Source organism: Pelobates fuscus, chromosome 11 (assembly GCF_036172605.1).
Source record: "Pelobates fuscus isolate aPelFus1 chromosome 11, aPelFus1.pri, whole genome shotgun sequence".
Taxonomy (NCBI): Eukaryota; Metazoa; Chordata; class Amphibia; order Anura; family Pelobatidae; genus Pelobates; species Pelobates fuscus.
In genome coordinates, this window is record NC_086327.1 from 74,281,183 (window position 1) to 74,297,621 (window position 16,439).

General features: G+C 39.6%; 1 protein-coding gene across 2 annotated transcripts in view; it reads right to left on the minus strand.

Moving 5' to 3' along the window:
• Nucleotides 1-16,439, minus strand: part of LOC134577795 (zinc finger protein 253-like) — an 82,323-nt gene that overhangs the window by 4,717 nt on the left and 61,167 nt on the right. The window contains exon 4 of one of the 2 annotated variants that reach the window (XM_063436692.1): nucleotides 4,592-4,687. The gene's annotated coding sequence lies outside the window, so the exon portion shown is untranslated. Of the gene's footprint in view, nucleotides 1-4,591; nucleotides 4,688-7,748; nucleotides 7,859-16,439 lie in introns of those variants that run through there. The other variant, XR_010086058.1, reaches the window with a different exon arrangement.

The following is a 16,439-nucleotide window of genomic DNA, read 5'->3' on the forward strand; positions in this document are numbered from 1 at the left end:
TACACCAACACACTCTGCATTCACTACACCAACACACTCTGCATTCACTACACCAACACACTCTGCATTCACTACACCAACACACTCTGCATTCACTACACCAACACACTCTGCATTCACTACACCAACACACTCTGCATTCACTACACCAACACACTCTGCATTCACTACACCAACACACTCTGCATTCACTACACCAACACACTCTGCATTCACTGCACTAACACTACATTCATTACACTGACACACACTCTGCATTCACTACACACTGACACACACTCTGCATTCACTACACACTTACACACACTGCATTCACTACACACTTACACACACTGCATTCACTATACTGACACACACTCTGCATTCACTATACACACAGCATCCACTACACAAACATCCTGTATTCACAGTACACACACTACATCCACCACACATTGAAACACTCTGCATTCACTATACACAGACACTTCGTCTAATACACACCCTACATCCACTAGACACTGCATCCACTAAACACATTGCATCTAGTACACACAAACACTACATCACTGTACACACACTACATCCACTACTCAAACACACTCTGCGTTCACTATACACACACTGCATCCGCTACACAAACACACACACACTCTGCATTCACTGCACAAACAGTATCTAATACATACAAACACTACATCCATTACACACATTCTAATTCACTTCCACTACACACCACATTCAGTCCCGCATCATTGTCAGCGGACTAGGTAGGGCATGGGCGGGCCAAATTTCTGATGGCGGCCCTGCAGAAAGCAATACGGTGTGTCAGTGTGTCTGTCTGTGTCATGGTGTGTGTGTCTGTTTCTCTCTGTATCATGGTATGTGTGTGTGTGTGTGTTTTTAAAAATAGTGTTTTAACTCACCTTATTTTCCCCCCACATCGTGCTGTCTATATGGTTTTTTTTTTAGGCAAACAGCATGCAGATCCACAGCTTCTGGCTTGAATACAGTAAGATTTAGCTAGATTTATGGAAACACTTCAGAAACATATCACTCCGCTTGTTAAAGTGTTTGTGTGTGATGAGTCTGTCAATACATACTTGCTACTTGTTTTTTTTCTCTGCTTAAATTTAAAGGGCAATCCAGACGTGGACACCTTGCTCACAGTGCCTAGAGGGATATTGGCTACACCTCACTGATGATACCTTAACAGGTTGAAAACAATCGTCTGGGGTTGCTGTATCTCTCGTGCAGAGAGAACTTGCTGGCATTTCGGATTTGGACTGCCAGTACGGGTGGGACCAGTCGGATATGCTTCAGATATGTTCTCTCTGTAATGGCACTAGATGAGCTAAAACCAGCTTGAGATCTGAGCAGGGACCCACCGAAGGGCAGGCAGATTGAGCTGTTGTCCGTTCTCACCTCTCTTGCTACTTGTTTTTCTCTCTGTTTAAGTAAAGTTTTATAAATGTGCTTATTTCTACTCTTCCACTTCCGTTAGCTCCACAGCCCAAGGCGCCTGTCTTCCCCTTTTCTCTACAGCTCATTGAGACACACAGGAAAGCCACATGTGTGCTTGCGGCTCCAGAACTGATCGTCTCCTTAAACAGGATAGGGCATATAAAAGCTGCAGATAGCAGATCTGCAGTTTGTTTTTTTTTTCATATACTCTCCCTCCCAAACAAAGAACAAAAATAAAAAATAAATGTTTGAATTGGTAGAATACCTAAAATCCATGTCACAGAAGAGTCAATGGTGAGTGAAACTGAGGTTGTGCACAGATAACAAATATGCTAACCAGTCCCTACACTTTACAGTGGCAAAAATCACAATAGAATTAGCTCAGACTTCATAGACCAGAAAACAACTTTATGGAGTGGGCAATATTCAAGGCTGATGATATAATGAGGTTATATTTTTATATATATATTATTCTGGATTATTAGTTTTGCATATCTGTTTAATATAGTATATTTTAGTTTCTATACAATATATTGAACAAATGGGTAAATTCTAATGTGTCAGCAGCTTTGAATATTTCCCCCCTTGCTTATTCAAATAGTGGATAACAGCAAGGCTGCATCAGTAATAGCTGGTATGGATTGTGCATCTGTATTTTATTATATATAAAAAAAAAAATGAATATGATAAATAAAAAAAAGGATCACCCTCAGGATGTTCCTTAACCTCAAAATTGCTGACATAACCATAGCCTTTCAATGTTCAATCATTTTTATTGATGGTCTGTGGTGAGGTCGCTGTGGCTACTACCTCCTATGGCTCAGGTCCTTAGAGGCAGACAGTGCTGTCTCACACAGGTGTACATGTAATAGGTTTCAGCAGTCCTGAAGCCAAATTCATAAGTCTAAACACACATTTGAACCACAATGGGGAAAATGCCATCACTGTTGCCCTATTAAAAGTGTACTTAAAATATATATATTTAGCAAGAAAAATAATGCACAACTATACGACTATTTTTAAAATGAAGATATCCTCTCTCTCAACTATTTTACTACCAAGGAATTTTTGTTTGAAAATAAAAGCACCATAACATTTATCTGGGGAATGAAAAGCATTAAGACAGTATACGGTATCCCTTACCTTGCAATATTTTAAACAAGGTCTTAAATATAAGTATAAAGGAAAAATGCAGATTCTCACTTTTAAGTAGGTGTGAGATAAATAAATAAAAATGGTCAAACACTCTAATTGTAGGTATTTGATGGCATTACTAGCAATAAAGCTTACTAAGACGGCAATAGAATATACAATATTTCCTGCAATATGGCGATAGTCCATCAGGCATAACATATTTGATTTAGTCCCTCCCATCTGGAGGAAGTAAGAACACTCATAATGCAACGCTTTCAGCGACATCCCTCTCTTGTGACTTGTTTCCTTGGATGGTCAAGCAAAGATGAGGAAATAGGAAGGAACTATACAACTTTCCACACAAAAAGTTAGTAATAAAAATGAAACAAGTTGGTTTAGATGAAAAATCACGTTGCTGGATAGAAAACTGGCTTAAAGATATAAAATAAATAAATATTCAGACTCTCGTTAGATTTGAACAAGTACATAAAAGAGCCCCTACGGCCGACGCTTATTTGAAATGGACTCGGCTCGTATGAAACTTTGGGCCCTACTTTCTCAGAAGCTGCTCCACTCTGCAAAAATCAAATGGATATTTCTATAAGTTCTCCAATTAGTGAGAATGCTACAGAAAAGACAGAAACAGCACCATCTCCATAAGATTAAAGCCCAATGACAGAGGGAGACTAGATAATCTGCTAGCTTTTCGAAGACCTTTCAATCGTAGTACCCCAACATTTACAATCTTACACTAAGGCGACAAGGGGTTGCATCCCAGCAACATCGGGATTGGGTGTCTGAGTTCCTTTCTCTATACGTTACCTGGAAATTGACGGCTGATGAACTAGAGTCCCCTCTGACTCCTGAAGACTTACTAGAGGCACTCAAACTATCTAAATCCAATAGAGCACCAGGACTCAGCACTTACACTCTTTGAAGGACCTGCCGCTTCCCTGGTTCTTGACCGGTAAAAATTTGATATAAACTGGGGGGGATTTCCCTAGTGACTCCTTGCAGCAACTGTTACAGTTATAGTTACAGTTATTCCAGAGGAGAAAAAGCATCCATTATGTTGCATGAGCTAAAGCCCTATATAGTTCCTAAATGCCAAACTAAAGCTCTTTTGCAAAAAACATGGTCCTGCACTTTGCCCAGGATCCTGCATGACCTTGTCCATCCAGATCAAGTGGGGTTCGTGCCCTGCAAGGAAGCTAGGGACACCACCATTAGAGCCCTGAACATAATCAGCACTGCACATGTGACCGGGTCTGAGATCATCTTCCTGTCCACCAACACAGAGAAGGCGTTCGAATGGGTGGGCTGGCAGTATCTGGCAGTCACGCTGCTCCACATCTGTCTGTGAATGGAGAGCCAAAGAAAGACTGGGCAGGGTTAGGAGGAGAGCTGGCAAAGGCAGCAGACAAGGGAACTGCAGGTTTTGCAAGCTCACTTTAGATATATCCCCAATGAAGCAATACATTTTTGACAAAGGCTCAGGAGAGCCAAAACGTTGTCTAAATGTTTGTACTCCACAATAAAGTCTACCTGCTGAAGAAACTACTGGGTGTGCCCAGTGGGAGTACTCCCTGAAAAATTGTGTGTGCAAGGTCCTCTGAAAATTCTATAAGACTAGAGGTGTTACTAGGCAGGGCTGCAATGTAAACACTGCCTTTTCTCTGGAAGGGCAGTGTTTATATTGAAATGCCTGCAGGGACGGGATACAGACACAAGAACCACTACATTAAGCTGCAGTAGTTCTAATGACAATTGTGTCCTTTAAGGAAAGTATTTCTGGTGATAAAAAAAAAAAAAAATGAAGCATTGCTTATAAAAAAAAAACAACAAAAAAAAAAAAACTGGCTCCTAAACTTTATTTGTTGGCTCAGAGATTCCAAGCTAATTTGTCAAGCCCTGATTTATGAGATATGTTTAAAAATGTTAATCAGCATTAAGGTAAATCTTATTACATCCTTTATTTATAAGAAAAGAAAGTGGAAAGAATCTGATTACTCACCACATGCGTGAATGCAATGTTATGGCTCCACTTCACTAACCAAGATACACCAGAGTAAATGCTTGACCCTGCATCTGTTGACTTGATGACACGGCACTGTGGAAAAATAAAATACAGGACATGTGATGACTAAACCATTAAAATGAGACATATTAAAGAGATACACACACAGTTTCAGGTATGTAAAACAGAAAAGTACTATATAAAATTTTAAATACACACATACACCTATGTAAAATGTTTATTTTTCCCTGACATTATGAACCCCTTAAGGACACATGACATGTGTGACATGTCATGATTCCCTTTTATTCCAGAAGTTTGGTCCTTAAGGGGTTAATATAAAATATGCCCAGTGTATTTAAAAAGTACATTCAGCCCGTCTGAGCATTGCATGAAAATGAATCCCCAATAAAGAGGACCAAACAGAGAATCCCTTAACTGAAATTAAATATGTGAACTATTTGAAGTTTTATTTCTCGATACTTCACACAGGACAAGTTTGTTGATCAGCACTCATAGGGCATCCCCAAAAATACATCATGAAGAAGTCATAGAAAAAAATGCCTATATATTGAAGTAAAAAAAAGAAAAAACATATGGCAGTCCTGAACAGAACAGCAGTCCTCATGTATGCTGTATTCAGGGATGCACAATTCGTATCGCCCGACGCCCGGGACATGCAGTTCAGGGCAGGTAGATATTTTATCCTTTCAGCCCTGCTGTGGGCTAGTAGCAGAGTTAAAGGGCAGAGTGACTTGTCGGGTCCTCGGTCCATGACCGAGGACCTGATATCGGGAGGGGGCCCGGCAGCTTACCCTGTGTGCCGCCAGGTCCGAGGCCCCTCCAATCTGCCCTGATGGAGAGCCATCACAGTCTGCAGCTCCGCCGGGTGTGAGCTGCAGACTGTGCAGTGTCTCGCAATCTCTGGACAATCAGAGTGTTGACGCAGGTTACCACGGCAACGCTCTGACTTCTGGAGATCGCGAGACACTATATAGTCTGCAGCTCACACCTGGCAGTGTAATATCTGCCTTATTCCCGGATTAATTCCAAAATGTTTATCCGAATTTTGTCTCACTTCTGGAGCCTACCCCTGATGGGTAATAACTTCATTGGGGGTTCAGAAGTGAGACAAAATTAAAATATTTTTTTTGGGAATTAATCAGGGAATAAGGCAGATACTATTATTCTAATTTCGCTTTATATATCTTGTCATTCCTGCCTATCTGGTTAGTACTTCTATTGTTTGGGTTCAAGCTAACTTTAAGGAAACTGTAAATACAGCGATCTGATTATTCTGGCATTCAAAGGGTGCAAAAGGTGGGTATTAATTAAGCTATGCGTCTCAATAGACCAGCCCTTTTGCACATCCTCTAACTTTATAAAACTTTGGAATCCCATAGTACGCCCATGTTGAGAAAGCACCTTGAGTGGTGCGAAAAGCATCCAGGACTGAGGAATGCTGTTCTAGTATCTTGCCATATGTATTTTCTTTTTTGACTTCAATAAATTTCTTCCTGATGTATTTTTGGGGATTCCCAATGAGTGCGGATCAACAAACTTGGCCTGTGTGAAGTATCATTTGATTACTGGGAGGATTCCAGCACCGAGCAGGTAACTCTGTTATTGCACCTATTGAACTGCTATAAGTATGATGAAAACCAGTATATCCATGCTTATTTAATTTTGGAGTTGCGGCTACATGTATTTGGTGAGTGAGGGATTTTCTTCACTTACTTTTCTGCCTTTTTACTATTAAGTTTTATTTCTCGATTGCACTTCAGAGTGTTAATGTGTAAAGATAAAAGATCTCACAGATTTGAATTTTTTTTTTTTAGCAATTATTACTTTTACAATTAGAAAAAATAAATATATAGAAAGGATGTGATAACCTTACAACTCCATAAAATTAATCATATCATGGGAAAATTCCTTCTTTGAAGCGGAGTGGAAAGGATATCTTTACCAAACTATAAAATGAACTGGGATCAAAATGTTATGAATTTTTTTTAATACACCTCGATGGTCTACCCTTAACAAGTGATTATTTAATCTAGACCAGTATTACAATAAACATTAGAGAAAAGGGGTAAGTGGAGTCCTCACGATGCCTACGTACTATTATGATTTAAAAAAAAAAAAAGTATAGGGGACATCACTACTAAGCTGTTAAGTTAACTGGAGAGGAAATACATCCACTAGCAATTATAAAAAAAATGGCAAATTACACAGGCTACAACAGACATTGTATCATGTAAACACCACTAAAGATATTGGAATACACCTAAAACAAAATTATAGTTACAATTGTCTCAGTGATGTGTGCCCCTTTAAGCGAATGATGAAGCATTAGCTCAAGCAGAGATGGGGCCACAGTGATATGCGGAGAGTGGGTTAGATCACTTGAAAAACAATTTAACACTAGAAAGCAAGATGGCATCAGGGAATATAAGGCACATTAACCACTTAATTGAAATAAAGGGTTATGGTGCCCAGAGTGTTCCTGTAAAGGGACACTGCAGAGCTCTAAAACACTTTGCTTCCTGAAGTGATCTATGAATTAAAAGGTGTCATTCTCCCCCCCCCCCCCCCCTCTTTTTTTTTTTATTTTTTTTTTACAGAAAATTGCATATTTCAAAAGAAAATGGGACATTGTTTGATACACCCTCCTTGCTTAGAGGACCTGCTCTACAAAGACCCCTGATTAAAATGCATTGGGAACTCTGTAATTGGACAGCCACAGAAAGTCAGGACTGTTTTAGAAGGGAAGGGCTTTTAAAGGCTTTAGACCAGAGATCTACACCTTTTGCAAAAAGGTTTTTACATATATCGCTAAGCATATATCTATTTAGCTTACTGAAGCTGTTTCGGTGTATAGATCATGCCCCAGGCAGTCTCAGAGCACAATTCCTTGCCATAATCTATATGCACTAAAGCTGCTTAATTAAGCTCAAGTTGTTTTAGGGCCTCAAGTATCCCTTTAAGTGCCACTCTAGTTTATATTTATTTAGGCTTGGTCTCCTTTCCTTATTTTCTGTTTAATCCAACTTTACTCAACCCAAAAGGTTATAAAAAATAACCTCTGGCTGCACCTTAGTAAGTATGTAATCACACACACTGGCCTTTTGGGATATGTACCCATGGATTTGGAGGATGAGCAGGACCAGGATCATCAGGTCAGGCATTTGCATATTCCATGGGACCGCCAAGGGTGGTGATCAGCTTGTTCATGATGTCTTCCAAGGTATGTGGTACTGTAGTATACTAAACAGTGCATTTGTATAATTAACACTCATGTGCGCCATTGAGAAATTCACTGCATATATTATACATGTAGAACATATGTTCAATAAAATAAACTATTTTATTAGGCTTGCAAACTTACCACCAAATAATATGTATGGATAGCATGTGTCCATTAAATGTAATGTGTCCAAAAAGTACATAAGAAAAGGACACAACAAAAATAGTTTACATGTCAATTGTTTTACTTTTTTTGTAGTTTATATTAAAATTAATGTATCAAACAATAAAAAAAGTAAAGTCATAAATTACAAACAATACTTCTACATAGACTGGCAATATCTTGTATATCAAATGATATATAAAATAAAGTAAACTACAATCATTAATGTAATAAATATAATTACTATGCGTTTAAATATGAGTGGAATAAAAAGGAAACATCCTAAGTGTTACCTCAAAAAAAACCCACCAAAACCATAGGTGAAAACATACAAAGTGAGAGTAATCCAGTACGGTACATTTAAATGACGCCCAAATGATAATATAATGTCCACAAATTAGCCTCTTAAAGGGTCATTCCAGACCCCTAAACAACTTTAGCTTGTTGAAAGGCTTTGTGTGTGAAGAGTGTGTGCTTTTTTCCCCCATTTTGCAAAAAGTGCAGATTTCAATAGAAATGGACACTTATAAATTATACTAGTTACACGTCCCTTGGCTTTCAAGCAGGCAACAGGTAATGTTACCTCCTGGTTTCGTTCGCTCAATGCTGCTGACCTCAAGTGGCAGCAATTGCCCAGATGACCTAACTTCCAAAAATGTCTCATTTAACTGTATTGTGAAGTATGTGATTGGACTGCCACAGAAAGTCTGGTCGAGATTTGTAGGAAAGAGCTTGCAAAGGCAGCAGGCAAGAGAACTGCAGGTTTTGCGAGCTGATTTTAGATATATCCCCAATGAATTATACATAATTAAACGCATGCAAGTTTTCATTTTGGATATATCTACTAAACAGGTATTTTTTTTAATGTATTTTGTATTTGGCCAGTGGAGTGTAGCTTTAAGGATGGAGGTAATTGTACAAGTTCTGATCAAAACAAAACCTGGATTTTGAGCGATAATTTACTTATTTCATATTAAAGCAACAGTATAGGGTCAGGAACACAAATGTGTATTTCTGACCCTGTAGTGTTAAACTAACTATTTATCCCCCTGTCAACACTTAAAGCTATTAAAAAATGCCCCTTATTTTCAGCACCGCATGGGTCCACTACCGCCTCCTTGGCGGACATTAAAATGGATGATGATCTCAGCCAATCACAAGGCTTTCCCATTATCTCACAATTACAACAGTACCCTCCAAGCCCAGGTTTTATTGTGTTTTAGAAAGTTACAGGGTCAAAAATAAGGCTTGCCCATTTAGTTTTTTAACACATTAAAATTTGACAGATTGCTTATGCTGCGTTTGAGACCTTAAGGCATCCCCGGAATCCAGGAATAAAAACATACCATTTGCAAAAGTAGACAACCCAGGGTATTGAAAATGGGGAATGTCCAATCTATTTTAGTAGCCACAAACCCTGGGCAAACTTTGTGTTCATATTTTTTTTTTTGTGTACACACACACACACGCTTACACTTTTACTGATGATATTGATGTGAAATGTTCTACGGTTTTGAAAAACATTCATATTTGTGTTCAGCGAATTCTCTCGAGTAAACCCAAAGCGATGTCCGCTCTCCCCTGGAGTCATAATTTTCTGATTCAGGAAGCACAGAGTGCCGCCGCGTAAGGGTGCCGCTGATCAGTTGAGAGCGGTCAGCTAACGCTCTAAGCCAATCAGTGACTTCTCATTCACAAAACTGGCTTGGAAGAAACATGCCATTGGAGGTTATTGGGGGGTTAAACCGTTGGTAAGAGTCCCTCGGGGGGGCCTCCTGGCACCATAACAATTTAGATGAAGTGTCCCTTTAATATATCTACTGCTATCAAAATACGTTTGTCGAGCAGGATCTGCCAAGAATGGGTACATTGGCGTTGTGGCAGGCTTACGCAATATATGATCATATACTGTAACTAAAATCCCAATTTTTTTTGGCTAAGTGAGGTGTTTTTATATAAAGCTAACATTCTGTGAGCCTTTAAATTGCTGTTTAGTGAATGAGTGAGTCCGCTGGATCTTGTATGTTTAAATTAATATGAATTTTAAGTGCATGTTAATATCATATATACGGTTATCAAAATACACTAGGAATGACATTTTTATACTGAACAAAGATCTAAGACGTTCCTATATACACAAAAGGCCGATTTCTCTCAAATATTGTTCAACAATCTGTCTAAATCGGTTAGTGAGCACTTCTCCTTTGCCGAGATAAACCATCCACCTCACAAGTATGGCATATTAAGATGCTGATTAGACAGCATGATTATTGCAAAGGTGTGCCTTAGGCTGGCCACAATAAAAGGCCACTCTAAAATGTGCAGTTTTAGTGTATTTGGGGAGTCTGGGGGGGAGGGGTCCGAAGACCAGTCATTATCTGGGGTGACCACCATTTGATCACGCGGTGCAACACATCTCCTTCGCATAGAGTTGATCAGGTTGTTGATTGTGGCCTGTGGAATGTTGGTCCACTCCTCTTTAATGGCTGTGCAAAGTTACTGGACATTGGCATGACCTGGAACATGCAGAGTATCCCAAACATGCTCAATGGGTGACATGTCCGGTGAGTATGCTGGCCATGTAAGAACTGGGATAATTTAGCTTCCAAGAATTGTGTACAGATACTTGCAACGTGGCCGTGCATTATCATGCTGCAATAGGAGGTGATGGTCGTGGATGAATGGCACAACAATGGTCCTCAGGATCTCGTCACGGTATCTCTGTGCATTCACAGAGCCATCAATAAAATTCACCTGCCCATACCATAAGCCCACCGCCACCATGGGCCACTCGATCCACAACGTTGACATCAGCAAACCACACATACACAAACGCCATACACGCTGTCTGCCATCTGCCCTGTACAATGAAAACCGGGATTTATCCGTGAAGAGAACACTTCTCCAAAGTGCCAGACGCCATTTAATGTGAGCATTTGCCCACTCAAGTTGGCTATGACGACGAACTGCAGTCAGGTCGAGACCCCGATAAGCATGCAGATGAGCTTTCCTGAGACGGTTTCTGACAGTTTGTGCAGATAGTCTTTGGTCATGCAAACCGATTGTTGCAGCAGCTGTCCGGGCGGCTGGCCTCAGATGATCTTGGAGGTGAAGGTGCTGGATTTGGAGGTCCTGGGATGGTGTGGTTACACGTGGTCTGCAGTTGTGAGGCCGGTTGGATGTACTGCCAAATTCTCGTAAATGCCTTTGGAGACTGCTTATGGTAGAGAAATGAACAATCAATTCACGAGCAAAAGCTCTGGTGGACATTCCTGCAGTCAGCATGCCAATTGCACGCTCTCTCAAAACTTGCGACATCTGTGGCATTGTGATAAAACTGCACATTTTAGAGTGGCCTTTTATTGTGGCCAGCCTAAGGCACACCTTTGCAATAATCATGCTGTCTAATCAGCATCTTAATATGCCATACTTGTGAGGTGGATGGATTGTCTGTAAAGGAGAAGTGCTCACTAACACAGATTCAGACAGATTTGTTAACAATATTTGAGAGAAATAGGCCTTTTGTGTACATAGAAAAAGTATTAGATCTTTGAGTTCAGCTCATGAAAAATGGGGGCAAAAACAAAAGTGTTGCGTTTATAATTTTGTTCAAGAAAAAAAAAATATATATATATATATATATAATACACACACATATATACATACATACATACATACATACACACACATATATATTTATATACATACACAAATATGGGGCAAATGTGGTTGTGGAGAGAAAAACACACAGAGGGGCTGGGGAAGGGGCAAAAGAGACAGAGGCTCTAACTAAACCCATTAGATTTTAGTCATGCCGACTAAAATCTATTGGAGATTTATTCGACCAAAACTACACTAAAACCAACCATTCAGATGACTAAAATACAACTGTGACGGAACGCCGTCACTGAGTACCATGCACACATGGGCCCTCAAAAAGCTATAGCCATACATTTATGGACAACAGTTTACTTTACTCACAGATCACAATGCGTTGGTATGGCTTAACCGGGTCACTGGAGACAATGTCAGGTTACTGAGGTGGAGCCTGGCCCTACAACCATACGACTTTTCCATTCCATATAGACCCGGTAATCAAGATGGGAATGCCGACGGGTTATTACGACAGACAGGACTGGAAACGTGATCTGTGAGTACTTCCCCGGAGCCGTTCCGTTGGGATTAGACTGTGTATGCCGGCTTGTGGTTAAGGGGGAGCTGTGTGGCAGAACTACTACTCATTCATATGGTTTTTCCCCTTGTTCACAAATCAGGTTTGGGCTTGTCCCATTCTGAATGTAATAGAAATGAGTCTTAGTTATTAATCTGTGGGTAATTGTTAGAGTCTCTTTTGGATATGATACGGGAGCACAGGGCTGATGACTATTAATTTTAAAGGACACCTTAGAGAGTTAGTTTATACTGAAGTCAGACTTCCAGGCCACTTGTGTGTGACTTCTCACACCTTGCAAAGTGGCTCAGTTGGGATCCCAGCTTCAAAGAGGAATTTTGATTGTAATCTCTGATGTCCCATGCAATCAAATTAGCCCCTTTTGAAAATGTATTGTGTTTTAGAATATTGTATATTCTTCTGTAGAGGACCCTTACAGGAAAAGGCCTGTATTATTGTTACATAGTTACATAGCTGAAAAGAGACTTGCGTCCATCAAGTTCAGCCTTCCTCACACATGTTGTTGCTGTTGATCCAAAAGAAGGCAAAAAAAACCTAGTCTGAAGCGCTACCACTTTTGCCACAAACGAGGAAAAAATTCCTTCTTGACCCCAAAATAGCAGTCAGGTGTCTCCTTGGATAAAGCAGCTATTACCCCACTAATTAGAAATTATATCCCTGTATGTTATGTTTTTGCAAGTATTTATCCAATTGCAGTTTAAACATCTGTATGGACTCTGATAAAACCACCTCTTCAGGCAGAGAATCCCATATCCTTATTGCTCTTACTGTATAAAAACCTTTTCTTTGCCTTAAATTAAATCTCCTTTCTTCCAGCCTAAATGTGTGACCTCGTGTCCTATGTATAGCCCTGTTTATGAATAGATTTCCAGATAATGGTTTGTACTGGCCCCGAATATATTTGTATAAAGTTATCATATCCCCTCTCAGTCGCCGTTTTTCCAAACTAAACAGATTTAATTTTTTTAACCTTTCTTCATAACTAAAATGCTTAATTAATTTTATAAATTTTGTAGCTCGTCTCTGGACTTTTTCTAGTGCCATGATATCTTTCTTTAGAACAGGCGCCCAAAATTGCACAGCATATTCAAGGTGTGGTCTTACCAGCGATTTATAAAGAGGCAAAATTACATTTTCATCCCGAGAATTTATGCCCCTATTTATACAGGACAAAACCTTACTGGCTTTAGCAACTGCAGTTTGACATTGCATATTGCTGCCTAATTTGTTGTCTATAACAATTCCCAAATCCTTCTCGTGTGTGGTTATCCCTAATTCACTACCATTTAGTGTGTAAGTTGCTTGCGCATTCTTAATCCCGAAGTGCATAACTTTGCATTTCTCTACGTTAAATTTCATCTGCCATTTTAGTGCCCAGTCCCCCAATCTATCCAAATTCCTCTGCAGCAAAGCAATATCCTGCTCACATTTTATTACTTTACAAAGTTTTGTGTCATCTGCAAACACTGATACATGTCCCAAAACAGAACCATGAGGGACACCACTTACCACTTTTGTCCAGCCTGAAAATGTACCATTAATTACAACTCGTTGTACTCTATCCTTAAGCCTATGTTCTACCCAAGAACAAGAATATTCATCTTGACCAATTTATTTTAGTTTGAAGACTAACCTATTGTGAGGAACCGTATCAAATGCCTTGGCAAAATCCAAGTAGATCACATCCACTGCAACACCCTGATCTATACTTCTACTTACTTCTTTGTAGAATGCAATTAGGTTAGTTTGACATGACCGGTGTTTCATAAAACTATGCTGATTATTGCTAATAACAAAGTTCCTCCCAATGAATTCCTGAATATTATCCCTTAATAGCCCTTCAAATATTTTCCCAGTTACAGAAGTTAAGCTCACAGGTCTATAATTTCCAGGCAAGGATTTTGAACCCTTTTTAAATATAGGAACAACATCTGCCTTCCTCCAATCCTCCGGTACAACACCTGAAACAAAAGAATCTTGAAAAATTAAATACAGAGGTTCACTTATTTCCCCACTTAGCTCCTTAAGTACTCGTGGGTGAATACCGTCAGGCCCCGGAGTTTTATTTACATTAATTTTCTTTAATCCCTTAAGGACACATGACATGTCTGACATTCCATGATTCCCTTTTATTCCAGAAGTTTGGTCATTAAGGGGTTAATAGCTGTAGCACCTTGTCTCGAGTTATCCAATCACAAGTTATTTGCAAGTTTTTTTGCAGCAATCATTTGCATATCTCTTGCCATAGGATCCTCATTAATATATACTGAAGAAAAATTGTTATTTAACATTTCTGCTTTTTCCTGGTCTTCATTAGCTAATAAACCCAACTCTATTTCCAGTGTAGACCCCATGCAGGGATCTGTGCATAAAAGCCGTGTGTGTTCCAATAAACCTCAGTTGACTCCCAGGACTTTGTTTCATCTGGTTACGGAGGAAATTGGTATTTACTTGTGCTGATGGTTCCAGAGTGGCTGAAGGAAGGCAATAGAGGAGTTAACCAGTCGGGTTACTCGTGGTCCGCTACAACGACTTAGACACGACTAAAACTAAAATGGCTTTTAGTCAAAAGACTAGGACTAAAACTAATTTCAAATTTGCTCTCAAAACACTGGTTGGCTGTGCAAACCATATCCGAATATTATTGTCTGTCATTTATATTGTGATAGTGAACTCACCAATTCAATTCCCTCCTTTCTAACAGAGAAGAGGTACTAAAATGGACAAACTTCAAATTCGATCGATAAATAAATAAAAAGTGTACTATGTATACGAACATTTATTGGAGTATTCTAGTGTTATGGGCAATTTAAACTTAGAAGTATAGAATACTCCTCCACAGAAACACTGGTTTGCAGAGAGAGAGCTTTCATCTTCAAAGGAAAACATGTGATTAGAACCTGAACCAATCCCTGTGTCAGTGGTCTTACGTCTTACCAGCTTGCCCTGTTGCAGTCTATAATGAATGCGGTGGAGAGGCTCATCTTCCTGTCCGTCTGCACCTCCCACTCCTCTCCTCTCTGTCAGTCCCTACATTGGCTTCCTGTAAGATCTAGGACTCATTTTAAAATTCTGGTCCTTGCTTACAAGTTTCTACAGAATACTGCTCCAACCTACCTATCCTCCCTAATACACAAGTATGTCCCTTCTAAGCCCCTGCGCTCTGCCGAAGAGCTACGTCTATCCTCTGTCCATACTCCCACCTCTGATTCCCACCTTCAAGATTTCTCTAGGGCTGCATCGTTCCTGTGGAACTCCCTTCCCTTCTCCATTAGACTTTTACTCAGTCTCCATTCCTTAAAAAAAAAAAAAAATTCAAACTCACTTCTTCAGTAAAGTATCAATTAAACTGTTAACAGCATCCCTCCCCGCAACTGGATTCCTCTCCTGCAACTGTCAAAAACAACCCACTAAGTCCTCAGTTAATACTTTTCTAGCAACCTACTTTTAAACCCCTACCCCTTACCTTTGTGTCACTATATAAGATTAGTGTTCAAACTCAAGGAAATCGGTCTAGATGAAAATGCTTGTTCTTGGGTAGAACATTGGCTTAAAAACAGAGTACAAAGAGTTGTCGTTAATGGTAAATTTTCAAGCTGGACAGAGGTGGCAAGTGGTGTCCCTCAGGGGTCTGTTCTGGGACCCCTTCTATTTAACATGTTTATAAATTATCTTGAAGACAGCATTGAAAGTCATGTTTCAGTGTTGGCAGATGACACAAAACTTTGTAAAATAATAAAATGTGAGCAAGATATTACTTTGCTGCAGAGGGATTTAGATAGACTGGAGGACTGGGCACTCAAATGGCAGATGAAATTTAATGTTGAAAAATGCAAAGTTATGCACTTCGGCGTAAAGAATACACAAGCAACGTATACCCTTAATGGAAGCGAATTAAGGATAACAACACACGAAAAGGACTTAGGAATTGTTATAGACAACAAACTAAGCAACAATGTGCAATGTCAATCAGCAGTGGCCAAGGCCAGTAGGGTATTGTCATGCATGAAAAAGGGCATTCATTCTCGGGACGAGAATATCATTTTGCCTCTTTATAAATCACTGGTAAGACCACACATTGAATATGCTGTGCAATTTTGGGCACCTGTTCTAAAGAAGGATATTATGGCACTAGAAAAAGTGCAGAGGCGGGCTACAAAATTAATAAAAGGAATGGAAGATATCAGCTATGAAGAAAGGTTAACAAATTTAAACCTATTTAGTTTAGAAAAACGTCGCCTGAGAGG